This window comes from Podarcis vaucheri (assembly GCF_965113315.1).
Source record: "Podarcis vaucheri genome assembly, chromosome: 3".
Lineage (NCBI taxonomy): Eukaryota > Metazoa > Chordata > Lepidosauria > Squamata > Lacertidae > Podarcis > Podarcis vaucheri.
The window spans coordinates 1,970,196-1,996,178 of NC_138761.1; the positions used below are offsets into that span (position 1 = coordinate 1,970,196).

Here is a 25,983-nt window from a genome sequence, read left to right on the forward strand (position 1 = left end):
ATCACAAGAGTATTGTTCTGGATTTGCCAGACTGTTGTGCAATGGTTGTCTTGAAAATGATGGTTTTGCTTTATATGTCATATAAAGGAATTCCAGATCACATAAATACGAGTGTGGACATTCTCAAATTATGCATGGCTTTCTTCATTACAGGTCTTCCAGAGTGAGCGGTACCATGTTTCTGGTGTAAGATTTTGGGCTGTTTTCCATTGAGTTACAATTTCTGTTTGTGCTGCCCAGATCATATATAAGACCAGTTCTTTTTACAAGACATTTAGTCTAATCTTTTTTTTTTTTAAGCCAGCCAAGTTGGTCCCTGCTTCCCATGGGAGCAAGTGATGGCTTAACTGTGCTGCAAGAAAAAACATTTTATCCGTCTTTTATCTATTTGTTGCAGACCTGAAATTATAAGAGGAAGAGAGATGGGTTTGTGCCTTATCCAGGAGAGAGTGAGGACTCACGAGTAAAGATTAAGATTTCTGTGCTTGTTGAGAGTTAGGCTTTTCCCTCTCTCTCTGAAACCTGCAATCTGAGAGGCTATGGAGAGCTCACCCTTTTGCCTGGTCCAACGGGGCTTTGCCGTTGTCCCAGTGAGTGATGCAGGGTATGGAGAAAAGTCTCAGAGCCCGAGAGCTGCTCCTTTGACCTACAACAAACTTATACCTTAAATATGTTTTTGGGATCTCATCTATTCCTATGGAGAAGAAGGGAATGCTTGTGCACAAAGGAAACATGAAAATATTCCTTTGACGTGTATGTTTTAATGTCTGTTCCTTCAGATTACCATTGTTGCCTATGTGAGATGAATTTGGGGTGAAGAGGGCAGAAATTGGCATTTTTGGGAAAACATGTCCCATGTTGTATTATTTTATTGTTGTTAGCCGCCCTGAGCCCGGCTTTGGCCGGGGAGGGCGGGATATAGATAAAAAATTATTATTATTATTATTATTATTATTATTATTATTATTATTATTATATCTTCCTAATCTTAAAGTGTCATAAATTAAGGCATCGGTGTTTACACTTAAAGAGGAGAAGCATGTCTTTCCTGGTAGCCAGTTAGTTTATCTGTTTGATCCTCTTCGCAACTCTGGAGTCAGGAAGTCTGATGGTTGCTTAGAATCATAGGATTGGTTATCTAGTCCCAACTCCCCGCAGTGCAGGAATTGCAGTTGAGTTATCCCCGGCAGGTGTTCCTCCAATGCCTAAAAACCTCCGATGAAGGAGGATCCACTAGCTTCCGAGGTAGCCCATTGCAGTGTCAGAACGGCTCTTGCCATCAGAAAGTTCTTCCTCATGCCTCTCCTTCCTTCAGCCAGCGTGGTGTAGTGGTTAAGAGCGGTGGACTCGTAATCTGGTGAACCGGGTTTGCTACCAAAAAGGCCCTCTGCCTGGTTCAAGGGTCTGGAAACCAAGCCTTATGAGGAACGGTTGGAGGAGCTGGGTATGTTTAGCCTGGAAAAGAGGAGTTATGATAGTGGTCTAATAGCTCAAGAGCCAGCGTGGTGTAGTGGTTAAGAGCGGTGGCCTTGTAATCTGGTGAACCAGGTTCGCTTCCCCACTCCTCCACATGCAGCTGCTGGGTGACCTTGGACCAGTCACACTTCTCTGAAGTCTCTCAGCCCCACTCACCTCACAAAGTGTTTGTTGTGCAGGAGGAAGGGAAAGGAGAATGTTAGCCGCTTTGAGATGCCTTAGAGTAGTAATAAAGCGGGATATCAAATCCAGATTCCTCCTCCTCTTCTTCTTCTTGGCATTGGAATTTGTTGCTTCGAGTCCCACCCTCAGAAGCAGCAGAGAACAAGCTTGCTCCATCTTCCGTGGGACAGCCCTTTCAAATATTTGCAGGCGGTCTTCACACCCCCTCTCAGCCTCCGTTTCCCCAGGCGGAACATCCCCAACTCCCTCAATCGTTCCTTGCAAGGCTTGGTTTCCAGGCCGCCACCCTGGCCGCCCTCGTCTGCACTCCTTCCAGCTTGTCAATATCCTCCTAAAATTGGGGTGCCCAGAACTTTGATGCAGTATTCCAGGTGTGGTCTGAACAAGAGCCTTTCTTCTCTCCCACAGCCAATAAACGGCTGGATAAAAGTGTCTCCTCAAGGTGGCAGTGGTGGCGAATGTGGCAGTGGGCATTAGCTCACATTTGGAGCCTTGCGCTCCTCTCAATTCTACACCTAGAGATGGGTGGTGGCTTGAGATAGTGCTCACTTCCTTATTACTATCATTTGCATTTATTATTATTATTTTCTTTTGTAAGCAAAATTTACTGGAGTGCAAATAGTCAACTGGAATATTTATTTGAATCATGCATTTCAAATATGCACACAGTTCCTGTGTTTTCTTTACAGTGGTGCCTCGCAAGACGAAAATAATCCGTTCCGCGAGTCTCTTCATCTAGCGGTTTTTTCATCTTGCGAAGCAACCCTATTAGCGGATTAGCGCTATTAGCGGTTTAGGGGATTAGCGGCTATTAAAGGCTTAGCGGCTTAGCGGCTAAAAGGCTATTAGCGGCTTAGCAGCTTAGAAAAAGGGGGGGCGAAAAAAAATCGGAACACTCGCAAGACGTTTTCGTCTTGCGAAGCAAGCCCATAGGGAAATTCGTCTTGCGAAGCAGCTCAAAAACGGAAAACACTTTCGTCTAGCGGGTTTTCCGTCTTGCGAGGCATTCGTCTTGCGGGGCACCACTGTACAAACTTTTACAGTATTCAAGGAAGTTAATGGTCTCTTACTCAAAACCAAGCAAACACCACTGGTGCCAATTATTGAGATCTTATAAGGCTGCGCCACTGAATCAAATTGAGAAAGGGATAATTTTGAGGAAGCTATTTCTTATTATCAACACATTAGCCTTATTCAGTGATGTTCCCACCATGCAATTAGCAATCATGTAAGAGGAATAAATACAAATTTAAATATAAATGCATATCATTTGTATTTATATCCCAACTTATTTTCCAAGGGGTCAGGGGTTGGCAACCTAAGGCCCATGGGCCACAAGCAGCCCGTGGGGGTCGTTTAACCGGCCCATGGACCCCCGCTGCCAACTCAAGTCGGCTCCTGTGCGCTGCATTAAACCCACGCAGAGCAGAATGGGGACTGCCTTCCGTGACACTGGCTGGCTTCCCATTGGCTGAAGGAAGCTCCTGCAGCCAATGAGAAGCTGCGCACGCCTCCTCCGCACTGGAAGGAGTGCCGGAACTAGCATTTGCACATGCATGCGCGCACATGCGTACTCTGGCCCACTGCAGCGTCTGAGCGACTGTGAACCAGCCCAAGCCACAAAAACTTTGCCGACTCCTAGTCCTGGTTCTCCCCCTCCTCATTGAATCCTCACAACAACTCGGTGAGGTTGGTGAGGCTGAGAGGCCTGGGCTGGCCGCCAACGTCACCCTGTGAGCATCAAGACTGCGTGGGAATTCGAACCGTGGTCTCTCCCAGGTCCCACTCTGATGCCGTCGCCACGACTCCACACTGGAGCTCATACCTGTTGCACAGAGTGGACCTAAGGGAATCCAGTAGCTTGGGAGGCATGTACAGAGCGCCAGCCCCACATAGGTGGAGCTTTTGGTAAACTCTTAGATCCATATCCTTTGATTCACGGTGTGTGCTTTGCAAGACGAGGAAGGGTTTGTTTTTCCATGAGCTCCTAGCAGTTTCAGGGAAGCTGTTTGCATAACTTGCAAAAACACACACAGGCCACAACATTTGAGGCTCTTCACTGCACAAATAAAATAAATTGCACAACGTGAATCACCCATAATTGGGGCTGCATCACTTCAAACAAAGCTCTTGTTTTGCTCTGTTTTGTTTTCTTAGATCTAGAGATGCGGTAAGCCAGGCCCGGCTTCTTCTTTAGAAAATGAAATAATCCAGATTTCCCCATCCTGTTGCCACAAGGCAGCTCAAAACATTTAAAGGCAATAAACTCAGCTATGGCTACTGCTGCAAGGCCAGCGGGAGGCAGAGACACCATGTATAAGCCCACAGACGTAAACCCAAGTTCACAATCGGGGCCACGTCATGCAGCGGGGCAAAGGGAAACAAGCCATGCTGCGGAAAGTCATCTGGGCTAATGAAATGTTTGTCAAGCTACATCTATCTTTAAAAACTTAGAAAAAGGCCAGATTTGTGTACTTCTCTTGCAGTAAACAGATCAGATTCTTCCCCACCCCCTAATAATTTTGCTGTTACTGAATCTGTTCAATAATAATTCCGAGGCAGCAATGGCCACCAACCTGGATGGCTTTAAGATAGCATCAGGCAACTTCAGGGAGGATATGGCTATTGATCATAGAATCATAGAGTTGGAAGAGACCCCAAGGGCCATCAAGTCCAACCCCCTGCCAAGCAGGAAACACCATCAGAGCACTCCTGACATATGGTTGTCAAGCCTCTGCTTAAAGACCTCCAAAGTAGGAGACTCCACCACACTCCTTGGCAGCAAATTCCACTGTCAAACAGCTCTTCCTGTCAGGAAGTTCTTCCTAATGTTTAGGTGGAATCTTCTTTCTTGTAGTTTGGATCCATTGCTCCGTGTCCGCTTCTCTGGAGCAGCAGAAAACAACCTTTCTCCCTCCTCTATGTGACATCCTTTTATATATTTGAACATGGCTATCATATCACCCCTTAACCTCCTCTTCTCCAGGCTAAACATGCCCAGCTCCCTTAGCCGTTCCTCATAAGGCATCGTTTCCAGGCCTTTGACCATTTTGGTTGCCCTCCTCTGGACACGTATGGCTAGGCAATGCTTCTGAGCACCTGTTGCACTCAGGTAAGGAGAGTGCCTCTGGGCTTGCATCTTGCTTGCTACAGTTGTAAACAAAAATCTGCCCCTTTCCCCCTTATGGGATACCCAAGAGCTCATATAGAGTCCTTACGTAGGTTCCCTCTTGGGAGGAGAAAATAACAGAGGCCAACCAGAGAATATTGAGAAGCAAAGCAGCTAGTAAGCCTGATCTTTCTTGATCTGTTGCAACAGGGTGCTCCCCTCACACGCAGGAGAAGGAGGAGGGCCCAGGACAAAGGTGTGCCCACCCTTATATAGATATTTTAAATTCCCTGCCCTGGAGCTCAAGACCACCCCTCCATTCATCATACATACATCACAGAAGGGGTGTAGCCCAAGACCATCCCCTAGACACATCATACCTACATGACAGAAGGGGCGGTCTACAGCAGAAATCTGAGTGCTTTGTTTATCTCCTGTTGTTATTTATCTCCTGTCTGGCAAGTTACCTGTTAATGCTTACAGTGGTACCTCAGGTTAAGTACTTAATTCGTTCCAGAGGTCCCTATTTAACCTGAAAGTGTTCTTAACCTGAAGCACCACTTTAGCTAATGGGGCCTCCTGCTGCTGCTGCGCTGCCGGAGCACGATTTCTGTTCTCACCCTGAAGCCAAGTTCTTAACCTGAAGCACTATTTCTGGGTTAGCGGAGTGTGTAACCTGAAGTGTATGTAACACAAGGTACCACTGTACTTGAATGGATTGCCTGGGGAGCCTGGCCGGTCTTTTGTAATGTTAAATACTTAGTTCCTGAGCCAAGTCAAAGGCTCACTCCCCATTCATATCTTCAATGTGCCCTTAAGACAGGATTTGTGAACGAAAAGACAAAGGGGAGACTTTTCCATTTTCCTTTGACCTTGCAGAGAAATCATTTGCTCAGTTTGGGAATCAAAAATGGTTCCGGGTCGGTCTTCCTGTGTATGTGCTTGGTTGGTACACTTATGAACATTTAACATATAAGACCTCAAAATTACTACTTTTGGACAGGCACCTGGTCAGCTGCTGCGAGGACAAAACGCTGGACTAGAGGTGCCGCCGGCCTGATCCACCAGTCTTCTTACCTTCTTAAGGAACAAACGAAACACAAGCACATCTTTGATGCAGCAGACAAATGATCAGGTCACTGCTGGCCTTGTGAAGCCACTGTCTCCAACGGCCCAAGGTTGTGCAGAGAGTCCAGTCCTCTCTGCTCTGTTTCCTTTCCCCAGTTCAGAGCTTGCAGGATGCTGTCCCTGCCTGGAGCAGTTTTTGTTTTCCAGACTGGCTGGCAAGTGCTCACCAGCCAGCTGCCCAGAGAAGACACTTCTGGGTGGGGACTTCCTCGCCTTCTCCTCTTGCTTGTTCTGGAGGGATCTGCAGAACATCGTGAGTCTTCCCTGCTGCTGGTCTCATGATGCCTCCTGGCTCACTCAGCGGCTTCCCGCCCAGCCGGTGTGGGAGGCCTCCGTCAGTCCTTGGCTGGGCCTCCTAATAATAACCTCAGGACCTCAAAAGGGCCTCCTGGATCAGGCCCAATGATCCGTCTTCTAACTGGCCAATGAGGTGCCTGCGAGGCTCAGAAAGGCAGGACGGTGGTCCGAAGACTGGCCCGACCTTGCAGAGACTGCTGTGCAGATGTCCTGTATATGATACGATATGATAATCTTTATTGTCATTGTCCCAGAACAACGAAATTGAAAAATAAAATCAAATCTACATAAGACATTCAAAACCCAACAAGCCTGCTATCCCAGCTATCGCAACCTGGTTAGCCCCCTAAAAACTCTGATACCCCACTTTAAATATACTCCCCTAGAGTATACTCCCATAGAGTATATTTACAATATACTCCCATAGAGACTCCTTAAAGGTAAAGGTAAATGGACCCCTGACCATTAGGTCCAGTCGTGACCGACTCTGGGGTTGCGGTGCTCATCTCACTTTATTGGCCGAGGGAGCTGGCGTACAGCTTCCGGGTCATGTGGCCAGCGTGACTAAGCCACTTCTGGTGAACCAGAGCAGCGCACGGAAACACCGTTTACCTTCCCGCTGGAGCGGTACCTATTTATCTACTTGCACTTTTGACGTGTCTTTGAACTGCTAGGTTGGCAGGAGCTGGGACTGAGCAACGGGAGCTCACCCTATCGTGGGGATTCGAACTGCCGACCTTCTGATCGGCAAATCCTGGGCTCTGTGGTTTAACCCAGAGCGCCACACGCGTCCTTACACTGCGTTTAAAACCAAAATCGCATTTGGATAGAAACTGTTTCTCAGGCGGCTAGTCCTAGTCTTTACAACCCTGGACCTTCTTCCAGAAGGCAGAAGCTGAAAGAGATCATTTCCAGGGTGCGCACTATCCTGCGCTATCTCTGCCCTGCCCCTTTCTTATGGCACCTGGAAGCATAGATTTGATCCAAGGTGGGAAGAGTGCACCCAATTATTCCCTCCGCAGTCTTTACAACCCTGGACAGCATTGTTTTTCCCCTGACCGTGCAGCTCCCAAACCACACACACAGACCATAAGTTAATACACTCTCTCCACAGTACAATGGTAAAATGCCATCAACAGGTCCTTTGAAAGATTGTTTTTCTGGAGGATTCTCAGAAAATATAATCTCTGCTGTGCTCTCTTCATCAGGTCTTTGCTGTTTTCTCCCCAGGTTAGGTCATCTCTCAACTCCATTCCCAGAAATCGAAACACCAAGACCTGTTCCACACACTTTCCCTCAATAATGAGTGACGGAATATTCAATTTACATTTCCTAAAGTCCACATACTATTTATTTTATTGCATTTTGGCCACACCTTTCCTCTGAGGAACTGAAGGAGGTATATAAAACTACTCCTACTCCTCACCACAACCCTGTGAGGTAGATTAGGCTGAGATATGAGGTTGGCTGCCCATCTGCCATGGATGCTTTAGTTGAGATTCCTGCATTTCAGGGGGTTGGACTAGATGCCCTCAGGGATCCCTTCCCACTTTACAGTTCTATGATTCTATGAAAAATCAGACAGGCAGCATGATCTGTCCCAGTTCCCCACCCCATACTCTCTTCCTCAGGGCCAAGTGAGGTTACTCTGCCTCATGTCTTGGACCCAAATGCATCAGTTCATGGCTTTTCTTTCCTTCCTTCCTTCCTTCTTCATCCCCTTGGATGGCTGAGTCAGCCCCTGGGCTCCGTCCAGCCCTCGCTGCAGCCTTCATCGCCTCCTGACTGGTCTGAGCTGGCTGCAGCAGCAAGACCCACACAGCGGCTCTGTGATGGTGTGTGCCAATCTGAAATGAATCACAGAATCACAGGACAGTGGAGCAGGTTTAATAATAATAATAATAATAAGAGCCTGCAATAAACCCAGATGCCAACTTTGCTGCCACATACACCCGGACAACACCATTACTGGCCCCAACAACATCACACATACCATCTCGGGACTATTTAATTGCTCATCGTCAAACATTGTGTATGCCATCAAATGCCAACAGTGTCCTTCAGCTCTCTATATTGGACAAACAGGCCAAACCTTACGCCAAAAAATAAACGGACATAAATCTGACATCAAGAATCACAAAACAGAGAAACCAGTAGGAGAACACTTCAGTCTCCTAGGACATTCTATTCAAGATCTCAAAGTAGCTGTTTTACTACAAAGGAATTTCAGAAATAGACTGGAAAGAGAAGCTGCTGAATTGCAACTCATTACCAAACTTAAAACCATGGAGAGACCATGGAGAGATTCTTATCCCATTATACATGACTAAGCCATTTCTCACCTTCTCACCCCTTGCCTTTTCCTGTAAGACCTATTGCAGTCGTTAAGAGTCGTCAACAGGCTCATCTCAGCTATCTGCCAATCTCCCATTCCCATCACCCTTCTGAGTAATACCCCTCCCCACCTTCTCACTATATAGAAGGATCTGGCAACTTCTGTTTCAGTGTATCTGAAGAAGTGTGCATGCACACGAAAGCTCATACCAAGAACTAACTTAGTTGGTCTTTAAGGTGCTACTGGAAGGAATTTTTTTATTTTTAATAATAATAATAATAATAATAATAATAATAATAATAATAATAATAATATTATATTCCCCAGCCACTCTGGGTGTCTCCCAACAGAATATTAAAAACACCAAACATTAAAAACTTCCCAAAACAGAGCTACCTTCAGATGTTTTCTAAAAGTCAGATACAGTGGTACCTCTGGTTGCAAACAGGATCCATTCCGGAGGCCCGTTCGCAACCTGAAAAGAATGCAACCCGCATCTTCACGTGCGCAGGTGGTGATTCGTCGCTTCTGCGCATGAGTGTGATGTCATTTGGCACATCTGCGCAAGCAGCGAAACTCGGAAGTAACCCTTTCCGGTATTCCAGGTCGCTGCGGGACACAACCTGAAAACGCGCAACCTGAAGCAATTGTAACATAAGGTACGACTGTAGTTTTTTATTTTCTTGACGTCTGATGGGAGGGTGTTCCACAGAGTGGGTGCCACCACTGAGAAGGCCCTCTGCCTGGTTCACTGTATCCTCACTTCTCGCAGTGAGGGAACCGCCAGAAGGCCCTTGGCCCTGGACCTCAGTGTCCAGGCAGAACGATGAGGGTGGAGACGCTCCTTCAGATATACTGGACCGAGGCTGTTGAGGGCTTTAAAGGTCAGCACCAACACTTTGAATTGTGCTCAGAAACGTACTGGGAGCCAATGTAGGTCTTTCAAGACCTGTGTTATGTGGTCTCGGTGGCCGCTCCCAGTCACCAGTCTGGCTGCCACATTCTGGATTAGTTGCAGTTTCCGGGTCACCTTCTAAGGTAGCCCCACTAGAGCGCATTGCAGTAGTCCAAGCGGGAGATAACTAGAACATGCACCACAGTCTGTGGCCAGGGAGAGTCTCATCCTGCGCACCAGATGGAGCTGGTAGATAGCCACCCTGGACACAGAATTGACCTGTGCCTCCAGCTGCTAGGATAGCAATGGCTGGAAAATCCTTACACTTACAATATAGCGAGGGCAAAAAAAAAAGCTTGAAATTTGTATGCAGTTTGGTATGCACAAATATTAAACACATGTAAGAGGGGAGTCTGCAACGCATGCTGGGCCCCCACAAGACGGTGTCTCTGCGTGCTGCAAGGTCTGAAAGACCTCCATCTAAATTCAGGTGTGAATGTGTGAATTGAGCCTATTTATTAAACCTACGACAGCCTCCTCCACTGCGTCTTGATTCTCTGCCACAGCCCTCTAGAGATCGGAGGTGGCGTCCAACCAAAGTCCAGCATACAATTGGAGATTACCACTGAACAAATACAGACATACAATGCAACCAAAATAAATAAACCACAGGTATGTGAATGTGTCGAAGGTAGCAAAGCGGAACCATTTACGGCATAAGCATAATGGTAAAAAACAATACAAGGTTGCAAAACACCGACCCTTGTTACACCTTCCACTTTCATTTGTCCTGTGTTGTTTACCAATGAACTGGAACAAACGTCAGTCCGCAAAATACCTGACTGATGTTGTAATAGGAATCTTGAAACTTTCAGATTTGAAAATAAGGGATCAGCAACCTTGAAAATAAGGGATCAGCAGCCTCACCTGTCCTGGGGACAGTCTATGGGATATCTAACAATCCGGGATAGCAGCGGGAAGCAGCGGGAACCACAAACTTGACATGAGCCAACAGTGTGACGCGGCAGCTAAAAAAGCCAATGCAATTCTGGGCTGCATCAACAGGAGTATAGCATCTACATCAAGGGAAGTAATAGTGCCACTGTATTCTGCTCTGGTCAGACCTCACCTGGAGTACTGTGTCCAGTTCTGGGCACCACAGTTCAAGAAGGACACTGACAAACTGGAACATGTCCAGAGGAGGGCAACCAAAATGGTCAAAGGCCTGGAAACGACGCCTTATGAGGAACGGCTAAGGGAGCTGGGCATGCTTAGCCTGGAGAAGAGGAGGTTAAGGGGTGATATGATAGCCATGTTCAAATATATAAAAGGATGTCACATAGAGGAGGGAGAAAGGTTGTTTTCTGCTGCTCCGGAGAAGCGGACACGGAGCAATGGATCCAAACTACAAGAAAGAAGATTCCACCTAAACATTAGGAAGAACTTCCTGACAGTAAGAGCTGTTCGACAGTGGAATTTGCTGCCAAGGAGTGTGGTGGAGTCTCCTGCTTTGGAGGTCTTTAAGCAGAGGCTTGACAACCATATGTCAGGAGTGCTCTGATGGTGTTTCCTGCTTGGCAGGGGGTTGGACTCGATGGCCCTTGTGGTCTCTTCCAACTCTAGGATTCTATGATTCTATGAAATGGCGCTGGAATAAAGGAATTTCCTGCAAAAAAGGGGAAGGTTGACAGCTATGCCTCCCAGCTCCAGGCCGGCTGATGGAGTGGGCGATCTCCTTGTTTTCCTCCTCTGAGTTGCTGTGGAACAGACTTTCCCCATGGAAAGCCCTCCAGGTGTTTTGGACGCATCAGCCTCAGCCAGTCATTGGCAGCTGCTCTGGAGAGCAACCCAGTTCCAGATGCAGGAACCCACTTGCAGGCTCTTCTTATGTCCTTATGAAGGAGCGCCCACCATCTTCTGAGGTCACCCATTCCACTTGTTTTTCAGTGGGACTAGAAACAAACTCAGCACATGCTCAGAGAGGCCCAAAGTTACTACTGCACAGCACGGTTCCAGGACTTCAGCTCCAGCCTCAGAAACAGGTTTAGGGGCCTAGATCCGCTTCTCCCATGGCCACCCTCTTGTAGGGTTGCCGTATTTCAAAAAGTAAAAACCAGGACACCCCAGGAAATCCCAGACATATGGCAGCCCTACCCCCTTGCCTCTTGCTCTGCCTTATCCCTGAACCCTCCAGATCCACTTAACCTTTTCTCTCGGCCTCCTCCACCTTTGCTGAAAGGCTCCTTGTGTTTTCGGGAGCCTGGCAAAAGCGCCTCTTGTGGAAAAATTACTTGGTCATCAGAACCAGGCCTGCCAGCGGCCCCAACAGCTGGGGAAATGTTGACCTTGGCCGGCAAGGCTGGAGCGAATGTAAACCCGAAAAGACCGCTGCCCTCGGACACCCCTCCCTCCCGCTGAGCCAGCGATGCAAAGTCTGAGTTGGCTGAAGGAGGGCTGGGCATCAGCCGCCGCTCTCTGACCCTGGGACGGGAACCTTTTGTCCCTCCAGGGGTTTTCGTGAAGAGTTGACAGCACACCTGCTTATTCCAGCTGGAACGGCCATCACACAGTTTGGGAGCGATTTTAGGCACAGTCAACCTTGTTATAAGAAAAACCTGTTCCAAAGCTCAACAGCTTCAACCCTAAAAGAAAGCTCAACTTTGGTTGGCCCTTTGGACGGCCCTTCACTTCGTCAAATCTGACCCTCTTTGAAAAAAAGTTTGGACACCAATGCCTTACGGGGTACCCAAGAGCCCGTACAGAGTCCTTGTGTAGGTTCCCGGTCAGTAGGAGAAAATAACAGAGGCCAACCAGAGAATATTGAGAAGCAAAGCAGTTCATAAGCCTGATCTTTATTCATCTGTTGCAACAGGGTGCTCCCCTCACACGCAGGAGAAAGGAGGAGGAACCCCAAACAATGGCGCGCAAGGTCTTATATAGACATTTTAAATTCCCTGCCCTGGAGCTTAAGACCACCCCTCCATACATCATACATATATCACAGAAAAGGCGGTCTACAGTGCGTTGTTTATCTCGTCTGACAGGTTACCTGTTAATGCTCACTTGATTGGATACCCTGGGGAGCCTGGCCAGTCTTTTGTAATGACAAATACTTAGCTCCTGAGCCAGGTCACAGGCTCACACCCTATTCATATCTTAAATGTGCCCTCAAGACAGGATTTGTGAAGGAAAAGACAATGGGGAGGTTTCCCACTTTGACCTTGCAGAGAAATCATTTCCTCAGTTTGGGAATAAAAAATGGTTTCGGGTCGGTCTTCCTGTGCTGATCTATGTACGTGTTTGGTTGGTACACTTATGAACATTTAACATATATCTAAGACCTCAAAATTCCTATCACAGAAGGTACCCCTAGGGGCCATCTAGTCCAACCCCCTGCAATGCAAGAATGACAACGGAAGAATCCCTGCCAGAGGTTCCCCACCTTCAGAGGCGATCTATTGCACTGCAAAACAGCTTTTACCGCCTTCCTAACAATTAGTCAGAACCTCCTTTCTCGTAACCGGACTCTGCTGAACCAGATCCTATCCTCCAGAGCAGCAGAAAACAAGTTGACTTTTCGAGGTTTTCTGCTAACGTGATTGAAATTCTACCCCGCAGTCCCTCTGCTCCCTTGCCAGCCTTTCCTCCTCCCTATATTAACAACCATAATGTGCTACCTTAGCAGAATTTCCATCCCCACAGAAAAGTTATTTCAAAAAATAAATGTCGGGAGCTGCCGTCCACAAATAGTGGCCTGTCAGACAGGCAGCTGCAAGCTGCCCTACAGCGATCTGATGTCCTCTTCTGGGAGGGCTTGGAGACCCTCTTTCTACTTCCACCCCATGGTTTGTTGTTGGAGTGCCCCTGCCCCCCCTTTCTCCTTCCCAACGGAGATTTGCTCTCCTTGCTATTGCATCCTGGAGGGCTTCCAGGAGTTCATGGGAAAGAGGCCCCTGGCTTGGTCTGCAGCTCTGCGTGGGGAGAGCAGTTGTTTGGGAGAGAGGAAGCGGCTGGGGTATTTGCCAGCTCGCCCCTCCTCTGCCCTGGCATGACCTTGAAGCAGGCACGGCCACAGGGACTCAAAAGCACCTGCGAGGGAAAGCCAGCCAGAGGCAGCAACCTGGGTTTATTTGTATCCCACTTTTCCATGACAGAACCAGGTTCAAAGCAGCTCTTGACAACCTAATGTTAAAGGTAAAGGGACACCTGACCATTAGGTCCAGTCGTGGCCAACTCTGGGGTTGCGGCGCTCATCTCGCTCTATTGGCTGAGGGAGCCAGCATATAGCTTCCGGGTCATGTGGCCAGCAGGACTAAGCCGCTTCTGGCGAACCAGACCAGCGCACGGAAATGCCGTTTACCTTCCCGCCGGAGGGGTACCTATTTATCTACTTGCACTTGGATGTGCTTTCAAACTGCTAGGTTGGCAGGAACAGGGACCGAGCAACAGGAGCTCACCCCGATGCGGGGTTTCGAACCACCGACCTTCTGATCAGCAAGTCCTAGGCTCTGTGGTTTAACCCACAGCGCCACCCACATCCCTAACCTAATGTTACAGGAATTCTAATTTGTTGTTGTTGTTTAGTTGTTTAGTCGTGTCCACCTCTTGGTGACCCCCTGGACCAGAGCACACCAGGCACTCCTGTCTTCCACTGCCTCCCACAGTTTGGTCAAACTCATGCTGGTAGCTTCGAGAACACTGTCCCACCATCCCATCCTCTGTCGTCCCCTTCGCCTTCTGCCCTCCATCTTCCCCAACATCAGGGTCTTTTCCAGGGAGTCTTCTCTTCTCATGAGGTGGCCAAAATACTGGAGCCTCAGCTTCACGATCTGTCCTTCCAGTGAGCACTCAGGGCTGATTTCCTTCAGAATGGATCGGTTGGATCTTCTTGCAGTCCGTGGGACTCTCAAGAGTCTCCTCCAGCACCAGAATTCAAAAGCATCAATTCAGCCTTCTTTATGGTCCAGCTCTCACTTCCATACATCACTACTGGGAAAACCACAGCTTGAACTATACAGACCTTTGTTGGCAAGGTGATGTCTCTGCTTTTTTAGATGCTGTCCAGGTTTGCCATTGCTTTTCTCCCAAGAAGCAGGCGTCTTTTAATTTCGTGACTGCTGTCACCATCTGCAGTGATCATGGAGCCCAGGAAAGTAAAATCTCTCACTGCCTCCATTTCTTCCCCTTCTATTTGCCAGGAGGTGATGGGACCCGTGGCCATGATCTTTGTTTTTTTGATGTTGAGCTTCAGACCATATTTTTGCCTCTTTGCTCTCCAAACTACTAGGACCACAGATTGCTTAATCACCATAATTCCTCTTTCCTTCACGTCTGCTCCCCATTTGTGATAGTTTTGCCTAGCCTATGCTAACCTGGGAAACCCATAGTTTTAACTATACAGGCCTCCGTTGGCAAGGTGATGTCTCTGCTTTTTAAGATGCTGTCTAGATCTTTTCTCCCAAGAAGCAGGCATCTTTTAATTTTGTGACTGCTGTCACCCTCTGCAGTGATCATGGAGCCCAGGAACATACAGGAGAACAATCCTGAAGCCATTTTGACTCTCCCAAACTGCAGACCCCTCGGATCATCTAGTCCATCCCCCTGCAATGCAGGAATCTCAACACGCATTCTCCCATCCAATTTGAAACCATACCTGACCCTGCTTAGCTTTGCAAATGGGCTGTCCATTTTATTGCTGCACCACAAGGAGGACCATGAAGATATTGGCAGTTCTATTTTCCATGCCACTGTGTTCTACCTTCTTGCCTGCCTCCCAACCACCCAGGCTTCCTCGCCCCACCAAATCTGGCACACAGCTCCCTCCTCCTACGCCTGGACCTCAGAGCCTATGACAGCCGTGATTTGGCTTCCCCAGACACAGGTCTTCAACAGAGCTCTAACTTGCCGCTGCTGCTGACTTCAGCTGTCTTCTGGTGTCCCATGACAGGCCTGCAACATTCCTGTAACCCAAGCAAGATGGCAATTTATCCTCTTCTCCCTGCCCTGTTTTGCAAGAGGACCCCTCATGGCTGTGAGTCACTTGGTTGCCCCGAGGGCCTGGGCTCTTTTCCCAGAGAGGCGGCTGCTCTTGCCATTTTTTTTCACAGTTGCGTGCCAAAACTTCACTTACAAACCCAACCAAAACAAACTCTTAAGCCTTCTCCTCTCCTGGCCCAGCCTTGGAAGCCAGCAGAGCTGAAATATACTCAGAGTCGAGAGTGGATTTCATGCTTTTTATTCAGCTCATAGTGGTGAGGAGGAGGAATGGGAGTTCCCCCAGAATGTCTGCCTTATATACATTATTTACACAATGGGCCCCACCGGATTGGCTAATTCCTGGATTCTAGGACCAATCAGACTGCTGCATTCTGGACCCTATTGTTCTAGAACCAATCAGGCTGCTGCATTCTGGATCCTATTGTTCTAGGACCAATCAGACTGCTGCATTCTGGATCCTATTGTTCTAGGACCAATCAGACTGCTGCATTCTGGATCCTATTGTGCTAGGCCCAATCAGGCTGCTGCATTCCGGATCCTATTGTTCTAGGACCAATCAGGCTGCTGCATTCCGGATCCTATTGTTCTAGGACCAATCAGACTGCTGCATTCCGGGTCCTATTGTTCTAGGACCAATCAGGCTGCTGCATTCTGGATCCTATTGTTCTAGGACCAATCAGACTGCTGCATTCTAAATCCCATTCAACTCAGTACATAACAGTTGTGATGCCCAAACTGCAGAGAATTTAAGAGCTCCGCCGGGTGATGACCACTGAGCCCCGCTGCCCTCGACGTTGGTGGTTCTGCAGCTTGTCTCTTCCTCCCCGCAGATGCCAACTCCTCCAAGGCTCTTCTGGTGAATGGCTCCCTTTCTCCCACAATCACAGGGTAGCGTGTAAACCTCGCCTGGACGCCTGTCAACAAGGCCCCCGGCCAAACTTTTCCGTAATGCAAACCAGGCCATGGAGCTCAGAGGGGAGATTCCTTCCGCCCCGGAATGTGCCTGAGCATTCATTCGGATCCTGGAGATGATTTCTCCCTGGTCACGGGACACAGAAACCTCCTTTCTGAGCTTGCTTTCTAGTTCACAGAGGCGGGGAGTGGGGAGAGGGGGAGAATGGGCTAGCAACGGAGGCATGTTCACACTACTCCTGTGGGCAAACGGTGGTACCAGTGTGGTTTCACAGGTTTAATAATAATAATAATAAATAATGTTTTATTTATACCCCACCCTTCCCGGTTCAGAAAACCAGGCTCAGGGTGACTAACAGCAAATTTAAAACACTTAATTGATGCAACAAAAAAAGAGCATAAAATACAGTATAAAACGTGAATAACAATAAATTCAGAATTCAAAAATCAATTTAGGGGGGAAATCCATCCAATAAACATTAGATGATCACCAGGGCTAGCTGGCTAAATTAGTCCTATTTGGGCCAGCAAGGAGACCAGGGGATAATTAGCTGTGGGATCCCAGAGCGGGTGAGGGAAGGGAAGGGAAATAAAAGATCAGGCTAAGTTCAAATTAAAGGCCAGGCGGAATAGCTCTGTCTTACAGGCCCTGCGGAAGGAGGTTAAATCCTGCAGGGCCCTGGTCTCCTGGGACAGAGCATTCCACCAGGTTGGAGCCATCACTGAGAAGGCCCTGGTGGAGGATAGTCTGACTTCCTTAGGGCCTGGGACCTCTAAATTATGGTTATTCATGGATCTTAAGGTCCTCTGCGGAGCAGACCAGGAGAAGCGGTCCAGTAGATACGAGGGCCCTAAGCCACAAAGGGCTTTAAAGGTCACAACCAGCACCTTAGGAGAGGATTTGTACAAGTCCAGCATTGATTTGATATCCAACAACTGCTGGTCACCTTGCAGTGACCTCCAAGAGTTAGAATAATAGAATTGTAGAGCTGGACTCCCTGGACTCCCTGGCAGGTTTTGAATCAACAGTCACAAATTCTTTATTGGTAATATACAGATAGACAAACTGAGGATCTTTACAGATAGGTAGCCGTGTTGGTCTGCCATAGTCAAAATAAAAAAAATTCCTTCCAGTAGCACCTTAAAGACCAACTAAGTTAGTTCTTGGTATGAGCTTTCGTGTGCATGCACACTTCTTCAGATACACTGAAACAGAAGTTGCCAGATCCTTCTATATAGTGAGAAGGTGGGGAGGGGTATTACTCAGAAGGGTGGTGGGAATGGGAGATTGGCAGATAGCTGAGATGAGCCTGTTGACGACTCTTAACGACTGTAATAGGTCTTACAGGAAAAGGCAAGGGGTGAGAAGGTGAGAAATGGCTTAGTCATGTATAATGAGATAAGAATCCAATGTCTTTGTTCAGACCAGGTCTCTCCATGGTTTTAAGTTTGGTAATGAGTTGCAATTCAGCAGCTTCTCTACAATTTTACAATTTTTACAATTTTACAATCTTTACAATTTTATAACATGCAGAGAATAATATGTGCTGAGAAACCAGAGAGAGGAGCTGAGGGAAGTCTCTGGTTGGGTTCTTTTTTGGGGGGAGGGAAGGAAGATGATGTATTTTTGATAAATTGTTATGTTGAAATTCCTAATAAAAATTTTTTTAAAAAGAAGAAAAAAGAAAAGAAAAGCCATATTGCGTGAGGCTGGGCAATTTACTTTGGAGAATGGAAATCCAGCAATGGTCTCTCTCCCCACTCGCTGGAACAGTTCTTCCAGTCCCGGGGGTGGGTTGGGGGGGTGGGGGGGTTGTGGTTTTATCCAACCCTTCATTTGATTTGAAGGCAGTCAGCACCCTGGCTATTTCCCACGACTGTTGGCTGCTCCCAAAATGCAGGGTGTGTCTGTTTGTGGGGGCATGTTTGGAGAAGGGGAGGTGGAGAGCAGCTTTGTTTTAATTCCTCAGCCCTTCATGGCTTTTCTGGAGCCAGGCAGGCTGCCTGGGGTGGATGTGGCCGGGGAGGAGGGCAGATGAAGTGAGATAGTTCTGCTAAGCAGGGATTCAATTTCAGGGACCCCCAGCAGCCAGGGATGGAAGGGAGGGCGACTGAGGCTCCTGCTCCAAATGGTGATGGCTCTGCTCTGCAACAATACTTTGGAATCCCAGTTGCTGGGAAACACCGCAGGGGAGCTGCTGAGGTCCAGCGGTTTTCCAGGGGAGTATCTGTCTGAATGCTGGACTAAATGGGCCCTAGTTTTGAGAAATTAAAAAACAAAGTGAGAGACTGGCTTCATTATTATCAGATAATGGAGACATATAATTTGGATAAGAAAATCGGCTTCCAGGTGGAAAAGTCAAAATTAGAAACAGAACTGTTAGAACCCAAAACTAAGAATTTGTCAAGAATGTATAATTTGCTGTTGAAATGGCATACTCAGGATGAAACGGTGAAATCTGTCATGATTAAATGGGCACAAGATGTTGGACATAATATTATGTTTGCTGACTGGGAACAGTTATGGACCACAGGTATGAAGTTTACGGCATGTAATGCCTTAAGAGAAAATATTATGAAAATGATATACAGGTGGTACATGACCCCAGTCAAGCTTGCAAAAATTTATCATTTGCCCGATAACAAATGTTGGAAATGTAAAGAAACTGAAGGTACATTCTTTCACCTTTGGTGGACGTGCCCAAAGATTAAGGCTTTCTGGGAAATGATATATAATGAACTGAAAAAGGTATTTAAATATACCTTCCTGAAGAAACCAGAGGCCTTTCTCCTGGGCATTGTCGGCCAATTGGTGCCTCCCAGTGACCTCAGATATTCCTCTGCAGGAAGGGAGGCAAATGGGGAAAGCCTTCCCATTGTCTTTTTGTTGGGAAATCCTGTCTTAAGAGAGTATTTGTGTATGAATAGGGTGAGCCTGTGACCTGGACTCAGGAACTAGGATATTGTTGTTGTTGTTTAGTTGTTGAGTCGTGTTCGCCTCTTCGTGACCCCCTGGACCAGAGCACGCCAGGCACTCCTGTCTTCCATTGCCTCCCGCAGTTTGGTCAAACTCCTGCTGGTAGCTTCGAGGACACTGTCCCACCATCTCGTCCTCTGTCGTCCCCTTCTCCTTGTGCCCTCCATCTTTCCCAACATCAGGGTCTTTTCCAGGGAGTCTTCTCTTCTCCTGAGGTGGCCAAAGTCTTGGAGCCTCACCTTCAGGTTCTGTCCTTCCAGTGAGCACTCAGGGCTGATTTCCTTCAGAATGGAGAGGTTTGATCTTCTTGCTGTCCATGGGACTCTCAAGAGTCTCCTCCAGCACCATAAGGAGGATTAGACAAATTCATGGAGGAGGAGAGAGCTATTGATAGCTGCTAACCAGGATGGTTGAGTTCTGCCCTTCACAGCTGGAGAAAGCAATGCGTCTGAATACAGCACCAGTTTTTGGTTTTTTTTTAATTTGATAGTGTTTATTATACAAACTATTAGAAGTAAATTTACACAGCTATTAATTATAGAAAGTGGCATCAAGTCTTGGCACTGCCATACTGTGTAACACAGTTTAAGGCATGCAGGAAAGGGGTTTATTGCATTCCATATTTTTCCTTCAGCTCTTCCACTTTTTTAATATATGCTTTCATTGCATCTTCTTTGGACATTCCTTTCAAGGAATTCCTGGCGTCCCACTTGACCTTCCCTTTGAAATCAAGCATCCCAGGACGGTCTGTATTTACATCTCCAACTGTGGCCTGCTTGTAATGGCTGTAGATATCCAGCATTTCTTGATCTGTTGGTTGGGTCTTCAGCTTCTTGACTTCTTCTGCAGCTTTTTCAAACTCTGTCTGTGCCATGGTTGCAGAAGCGTGCAGTGACCTCCTCCCGATGCAACAAAAGGCTGAACTGCGCCCATTCGAATACAGCACCAGTTGATGGAAACCACAAGCGGGGAGAATGCCTCTCTTGTGCTCAGATCCTGCTTCTTGTGGGTTTCCATTTGGGGCATCTGCTTGGCCACTGTGAGCGCATGGTGCTGGACCATTGGGTCATCATTGGCCTGATCCACCAGGTTCTTCTTAGGTTCTTGAGTTCTTACATCCTTGCTGGAAGGACGGACGGGTCTTCCTCCAGCTGTTCTGCATCTGCCTATCCTTTGCTTCATTTTGCCACATGCTTAAAGCTACGGAACAAATAAGATTTTGGCAGAAGAGGAACTGGAGAAGGAGGTATCTGAAACAGAAGTGTTGGTGGTTTGAAAAAAGAAAAGCCTGTTTAATTCCTGGGCAAGAACTTGTGCAATTTTTATTTATTTATTTCTGTGATTTAAATAGCATACCAGCTGGCCAGCTGTGGCTTGGTTGGTCAGCAAATATCTGGTGCATTTAAGGAAGGCCAGCAAATGATCAGCACATGTGTGACTTGACCACAAAAAGGAAAAAGTTGGGCTTGATATTTTGTGCCTGTTTTCCGTTGTGGATCTTGCCCTACTCCCCCACATTGCAGGAGCATCTTAAGACGAGGGCTGGGCCTCCTTCTCTTTCTCTTCAGAATCAGGGCCCAGGTGTTGCTTTCAAAAAATGCAGGGATATGGAAAAAAATAATCCTTCCAGTAGCACCTTAGAGACCAACTAAATTCTAAATTTGTTTTTGTTATGAGCTTTTGTGTGCATGCACACCTCTTCAGGTACACTGAAACAGAAGTCACCAGACCCTTATATATTGTGAGAGGGGAGGGAGATTACTCATAAGGGTCATGGGAATGGGTGATTGGCTGATAGGTGTGGTAAACCTGTTGACAACTGTTGTTGTTGTTGTTATTGTTGAGTCATTTAGTCGTGTCTGCCTCTTCGTGACCCCCTGGACCAGAGCACGCCAGGCACTTCTGTCTTCCACTGCCTCCCGCACTTTGGTCAAACTCATGCTGGTAGCTTCGAGAACACTGTCCCACCATCTTGTCCTCTGTCGTCCCCTTCTCCTTGTGCCCTCCATCTTTCCCAACATCAGGGTCTTTTCCAGGGAGTCTTCTCTTCTCATGAGGTGGCCAAAGTCTTGGAGCCTCAGCTTCAGGATCTGTCCTTCCCGTGAGCACTCAGGGCTGATTTCCTTCAGAATGGAGAGGTTTGATCTTCTTGCAGTCCATGGGACTCTCAAGAGTCTCCTCCAGCACCATAATTCAAAAGCATCAATTCTTCGGCGATCAGCCTTCTTGATGGTCCAGCTCTCACTTCCATACATCACTACTGGGAAAACCAGAGCTTTGACAACTGTTAATGACTGCAATTGGGCTTACAGGAAAAAGCAAGGGGTGAGATGGCTAAAAATAGCTTTATTATGTACAATGAGATAAAAATCTAATGTCTCTATTCAGACCAGTTCCCTCCATGGTTTTAAGTTTGGTAATAAGTTGCAATTCAGCAACTTCTCTTTCCAGTCTATTTCTGAAATTCTTTTGTAATAAGACAGCTACTTCAAAGTTTTTGTTTCAACTGTGGCAGACCCACACGGCTACCTACCTGTAACTAGGGATATGGAAGTTTACTCTGGAGTAGCCCTGGTGGGAGAGCAAAGGGCAAAGTAGATGTGAGACAGGAGTATTTAGCAGGGGCCTCCATTGTGTCCATTGGAACGCACTCATGGGAGACTGCTTCTTCTTCTTTGGCAATCACTCGTGGCCCAGTAAGAGGACTTCTTGTATCATTCTTTGTCTAGCTCCTTCCCTTTGACCTTACCACCTTGGGTGACTCTGCTGGGAGTACGAAATTCCTGACGGCTTCGCTCACAAGGGTCATAGGAACGTGCAAGCCCACGCACCACGACAAGGCGATGATCCAGCGAGTAGGAATGGGAGACTGCAGTTGGCAATGCAAGCAGGAGGGATTTTGAGTAGGAAAAGCCCTAGTTGGAGGGGTAAGTTAAATGCCCCTTTAATGCCCTTCCTCTCAAAACTGCAGCCTCTAGAGGCTGCCTTTCATTTTTTAAAAAGCTCTGCCAGGCTGATGAAGAAGAAGACTGCAATTTAAAAATGCAATATACAGTGGTACTTTGGTACTGAAACGGCTTGGCTCCTGAACAAATCGGCTCCTGAACGCCGCAACTCGGCGTTTACAAATGTTCTTCGGAAGTTGAACATTCCTGCTTGAGTGCAGGAAGCTCCTGCAGCTAATCAGAAGCTGCGCTTTAGTTTTTGAACGGTTTCGGGAGTCAAACAGACTCCCGGAATGGATTAAGTTTGGGAACCAAGGTAAAGGTAAAGGTAAAGGGACCCCTGACCATTAGGTCCAGTCGTGGCCGACTCTGGGGTTGTGGCACTCATCTTGCTTCATTGGCCAAGGGAACCGGCGTTCAGCTTCCAGGTCATGTGGCCAGCATGACTAAGCCACTTCTGCCGAACCAGAGCAGCGCACGGAAACACCGTTTACCTTCCCGCCAGAGCGGTACCTATTTATCTACTTGCACTTTGACGTGCTTTGGAATGGCTAGGTTGGCAGGAGCAGGGACCGAGCAACGGGAGCTCACCCTGTCGCGGGGATTCGAACTGCCGACCTTCTGATCAGGAAGCCCTAGGTTCTGTGGTTTAACCCACAGCGCCACCCGCGTACCACTGTATAAAAATACAAAGTATTTCCAATAAATAAAACAAAGCAATACATCAACACCCAACTTCACTTGCCAGGCTATGCTTAGCTCATTTTTATCAGCTTCCTTTGTAACATTTGGGCGCACCGCCCAGCTGACGCCCTGCATGCTTACTCAGAAGGTAGCTCCACTGATTTCGGGGACGCGCAGGTGTTACTCCCTGGTAAGTGTGTGGAAAACTGCAGCCTCAATGCTTCTTGCTCTACGTCTTCAAGAGAGATCTGGCTTGTTGTGAAATCAACTCCTATTGTTGGGATAAGTCTTGTTATTCTCCCTTCATCACCCCCCCTAATAATTCAGGGCAATAAGACCCAACTCCCGCTGGGCCATTCCCAGGCACTCCCCCAAACTGGGAACTGGTCAGAAGTCAGGATGGTGTGATTTTATCGTGGGCTGAGCTTGCGTTGCATCACAAAAGCATTTCCAGATAAATAAACACATTGTGATCGCTCCCACCCCCATCCCTGGGCTCCCAATTTTCCAGAGACTAAATTGTTTGATTTTCTGCCTAAAAAACACACACCAAAACACAACAGATTGGATATGGGTTGAAAGATTAGAATGACCCACTTCCTGAATGAAGCCAGATGGGGAAAGAAGGCAGCCGAAAGGCCGTCCTGCGCAGACCACAACCCCTCTGGGTCCCTCTTTCGCTGTTTATTAATTTCTGGTTATGCTTTTCAATCTTCTCCCTCGGCCCTTGTAGGCTTAGCCTTTGCCCTTTCCAGAAGGGACGGAAGGATCTGTCAACGACTGCTGTCTCTGTTCCTCATTCTCCCAGTCTCACATTTGGGTCTGCACATTTCTGGAGAGGGTTTCGTTTTAATTTTTAGGAAAGAAAATCTCATGCAAATCCACCAGCATTTTAGTGAGCACGTCCCCTGATAAACACAGTTTTAAGTCATGCACACGTTTTTGGAAACGTGATGCATTTTTGGGTGCTGTGTTCACCAATATATTCAGTCGGTAAAGCACGCGACTGTTAATCTTAAGGTTGTGGGTTAGAGCCCCATGTTGGGCAAAAAGATTCCTGCATTGCAGGGGGTTGGACTAGATGACCCTTGGGGTCACTAAAAGTAAAGGTAAAGGCCCCCTGGATGGTTAAGTCCAGTCGCAGACGACTCTGGGGTTGCGGTGCTCCCTTTCAGGCCAAGGGAGCCAGCGTTTGTCCACAGACAGTTTTCTGGGTCATGTGGCCAGCAGGACTAAACTGCTTCTGGAGCAACAGGACACTGTGATGGAAATGCTGATTACCTTCCCACCGCAGTGGTACCTATTTATCTACTTGCACTGGCATGCTTCTGAGCTGCTAGGTTGGCAGAAGCTGGGACAGAGCAACGGGAGCTCACTCCATCGTGGGGATTCGAACTGCTGACCTTCTGATCGGCAAGTCCAAGAGGCTCAGTGGTTTAGACCATAGCGCCACCCGTGTCTCTTTGGGGTCACTATGATTCTATGATTCTATGGCTCATGCTGCCCAGCACAGACCCTCCGAAGGTCTGTCCACAAGGCTCAGTGTTCCTCTGGGGATGTGAAAAGCATTTGCTGCCCAGCGGCTACTCTGCTTTTTTCTACATCCGCTTCCCATCCGGGAAGCCTGGGGCTTTGGGGAGCTGTTCTCCAGATGCTTGCAGCTGGGAGTCAAGCGAGGAGACGCCTGGAAGCCCGTTCGCCCTTGCAACTGCTGAGCGGAAGAGTCCATGTCTGCACACGGAAGCCATGTGGATTTGCAAAAAGGGGGGGTTATTCACATGAGGCGTGCTGGTGTGGGCACAGGGGGAGCGTGCCCACGTCTTTGTCAACACAGAGGAGGTGGAAACAGACCCCCCTCTCCAGTTACCACACCACAATCATCTGGCTTGGCTTCTGCTCAAGGCTGTAGGGTCCTTGGTGACTGGTACCCATTGGGACTCATAGGGCAGAAGGCAGGGAGCCCGACAGTAGGTGGCGCTAGAGGCAACAACAGGCAGAGCCTTCTAATCCTAGGTTGGTCCCCATCCTCCTCCTCTCTGCTGCAAGGGCAACACAGAGAGGAAGGAGGAGGAAACTGGTTGGCAGGGCCCATAGAAGCCAACTCCTAGGGGCTGAGGTCATAGAATCATAGAATCACAGAATCATAGAGTTGGAAGAGACCACAAGGGCCATCGAGTCCAACCCCCTGCCAAGCAGGAAACACCATCAGAGCACTCCTGACATATGGTTGTCAAGCCTCTGCTTAAAGACCTCCAAAGTAGGAGACTCCACCACACTCCTTGACAGCAAATTCCACTGTCAAACAGCTCTTACTGTCAGGAAGTTCTTCCTAAGGTTTAGGTGGAATCTTCTTTCTTGTAGTTTGGATCCATTGCTCCGTGTCCGCTTCTCCGGAGCAGCAGAAAACAACCTTTCTCCCTCCTCTATGTGACATCCTTTTATATATTTGAACATGGCTATCATATCACCCCTTAACCTCCTCTTCTCCAGGCTAAACATGCCCAGCTCCCTTAGCCGTTCCTCATAAGGCATTGTTTCCAGGCCTTTGACCATTTTGGTTGCCCTCCTCTGGACACGTTCCAGTTTGTCAGTGTCCTTCTTGAACTGTGGTGCCCAGAACTGGACACAGTACTCCAGGTGAGGTCTGACCAGAGCAGAATACAGTGGCACTATTACTTCCCTTGATCTAGATGCTATACTCCTATTGATGCAGCCCAGAATTGCATTGGCTTTTTTAGCTGCCACGTCACACTGTTGGCTCATGTCAAGTTTGTGGTCAACTTTGAGGGTCAACTTTGTGGTCAAGTTTGAGGTCCCTTTGGTTCCCCCAGTAAAATATTTGAGGGGGCACCAATTGATGGCCATTGCCATTCAAATGGTGTGTGTGATTATGTGGAGTGTGGCTTACCTGCCCCAATATCTGAAGAATATTCAGATACAGTGGTACCTTGGGTTACATACGCTTCAGGTTACATACACTTCAGGTTACACACTCCACTAAGCCAGAAATAGTGCTTCAGGTTAAGAACTTTGCTTCAGGATGAG

At 47.7% G+C, this 25,983-nt stretch overlaps 1 protein-coding gene and 1 pseudogene across 2 annotated transcripts in view; both read right to left on the minus strand.

Moving 5' to 3' along the window:
• The window catches only part of SCARA3 (scavenger receptor class A member 3), a 91,408-nt gene that overhangs the window by 11,704 nt on the left and 53,721 nt on the right, over nucleotides 1–25,983 (minus strand). The window lies entirely within an intron of this gene.
• LOC309527833 (acyl-CoA-binding protein pseudogene) lies at nucleotides 19,894–20,237 on the minus strand (annotated as a pseudogene). Its single transcript has one exon. The product of its transcript is annotated as an acyl-CoA-binding protein pseudogene (transcript).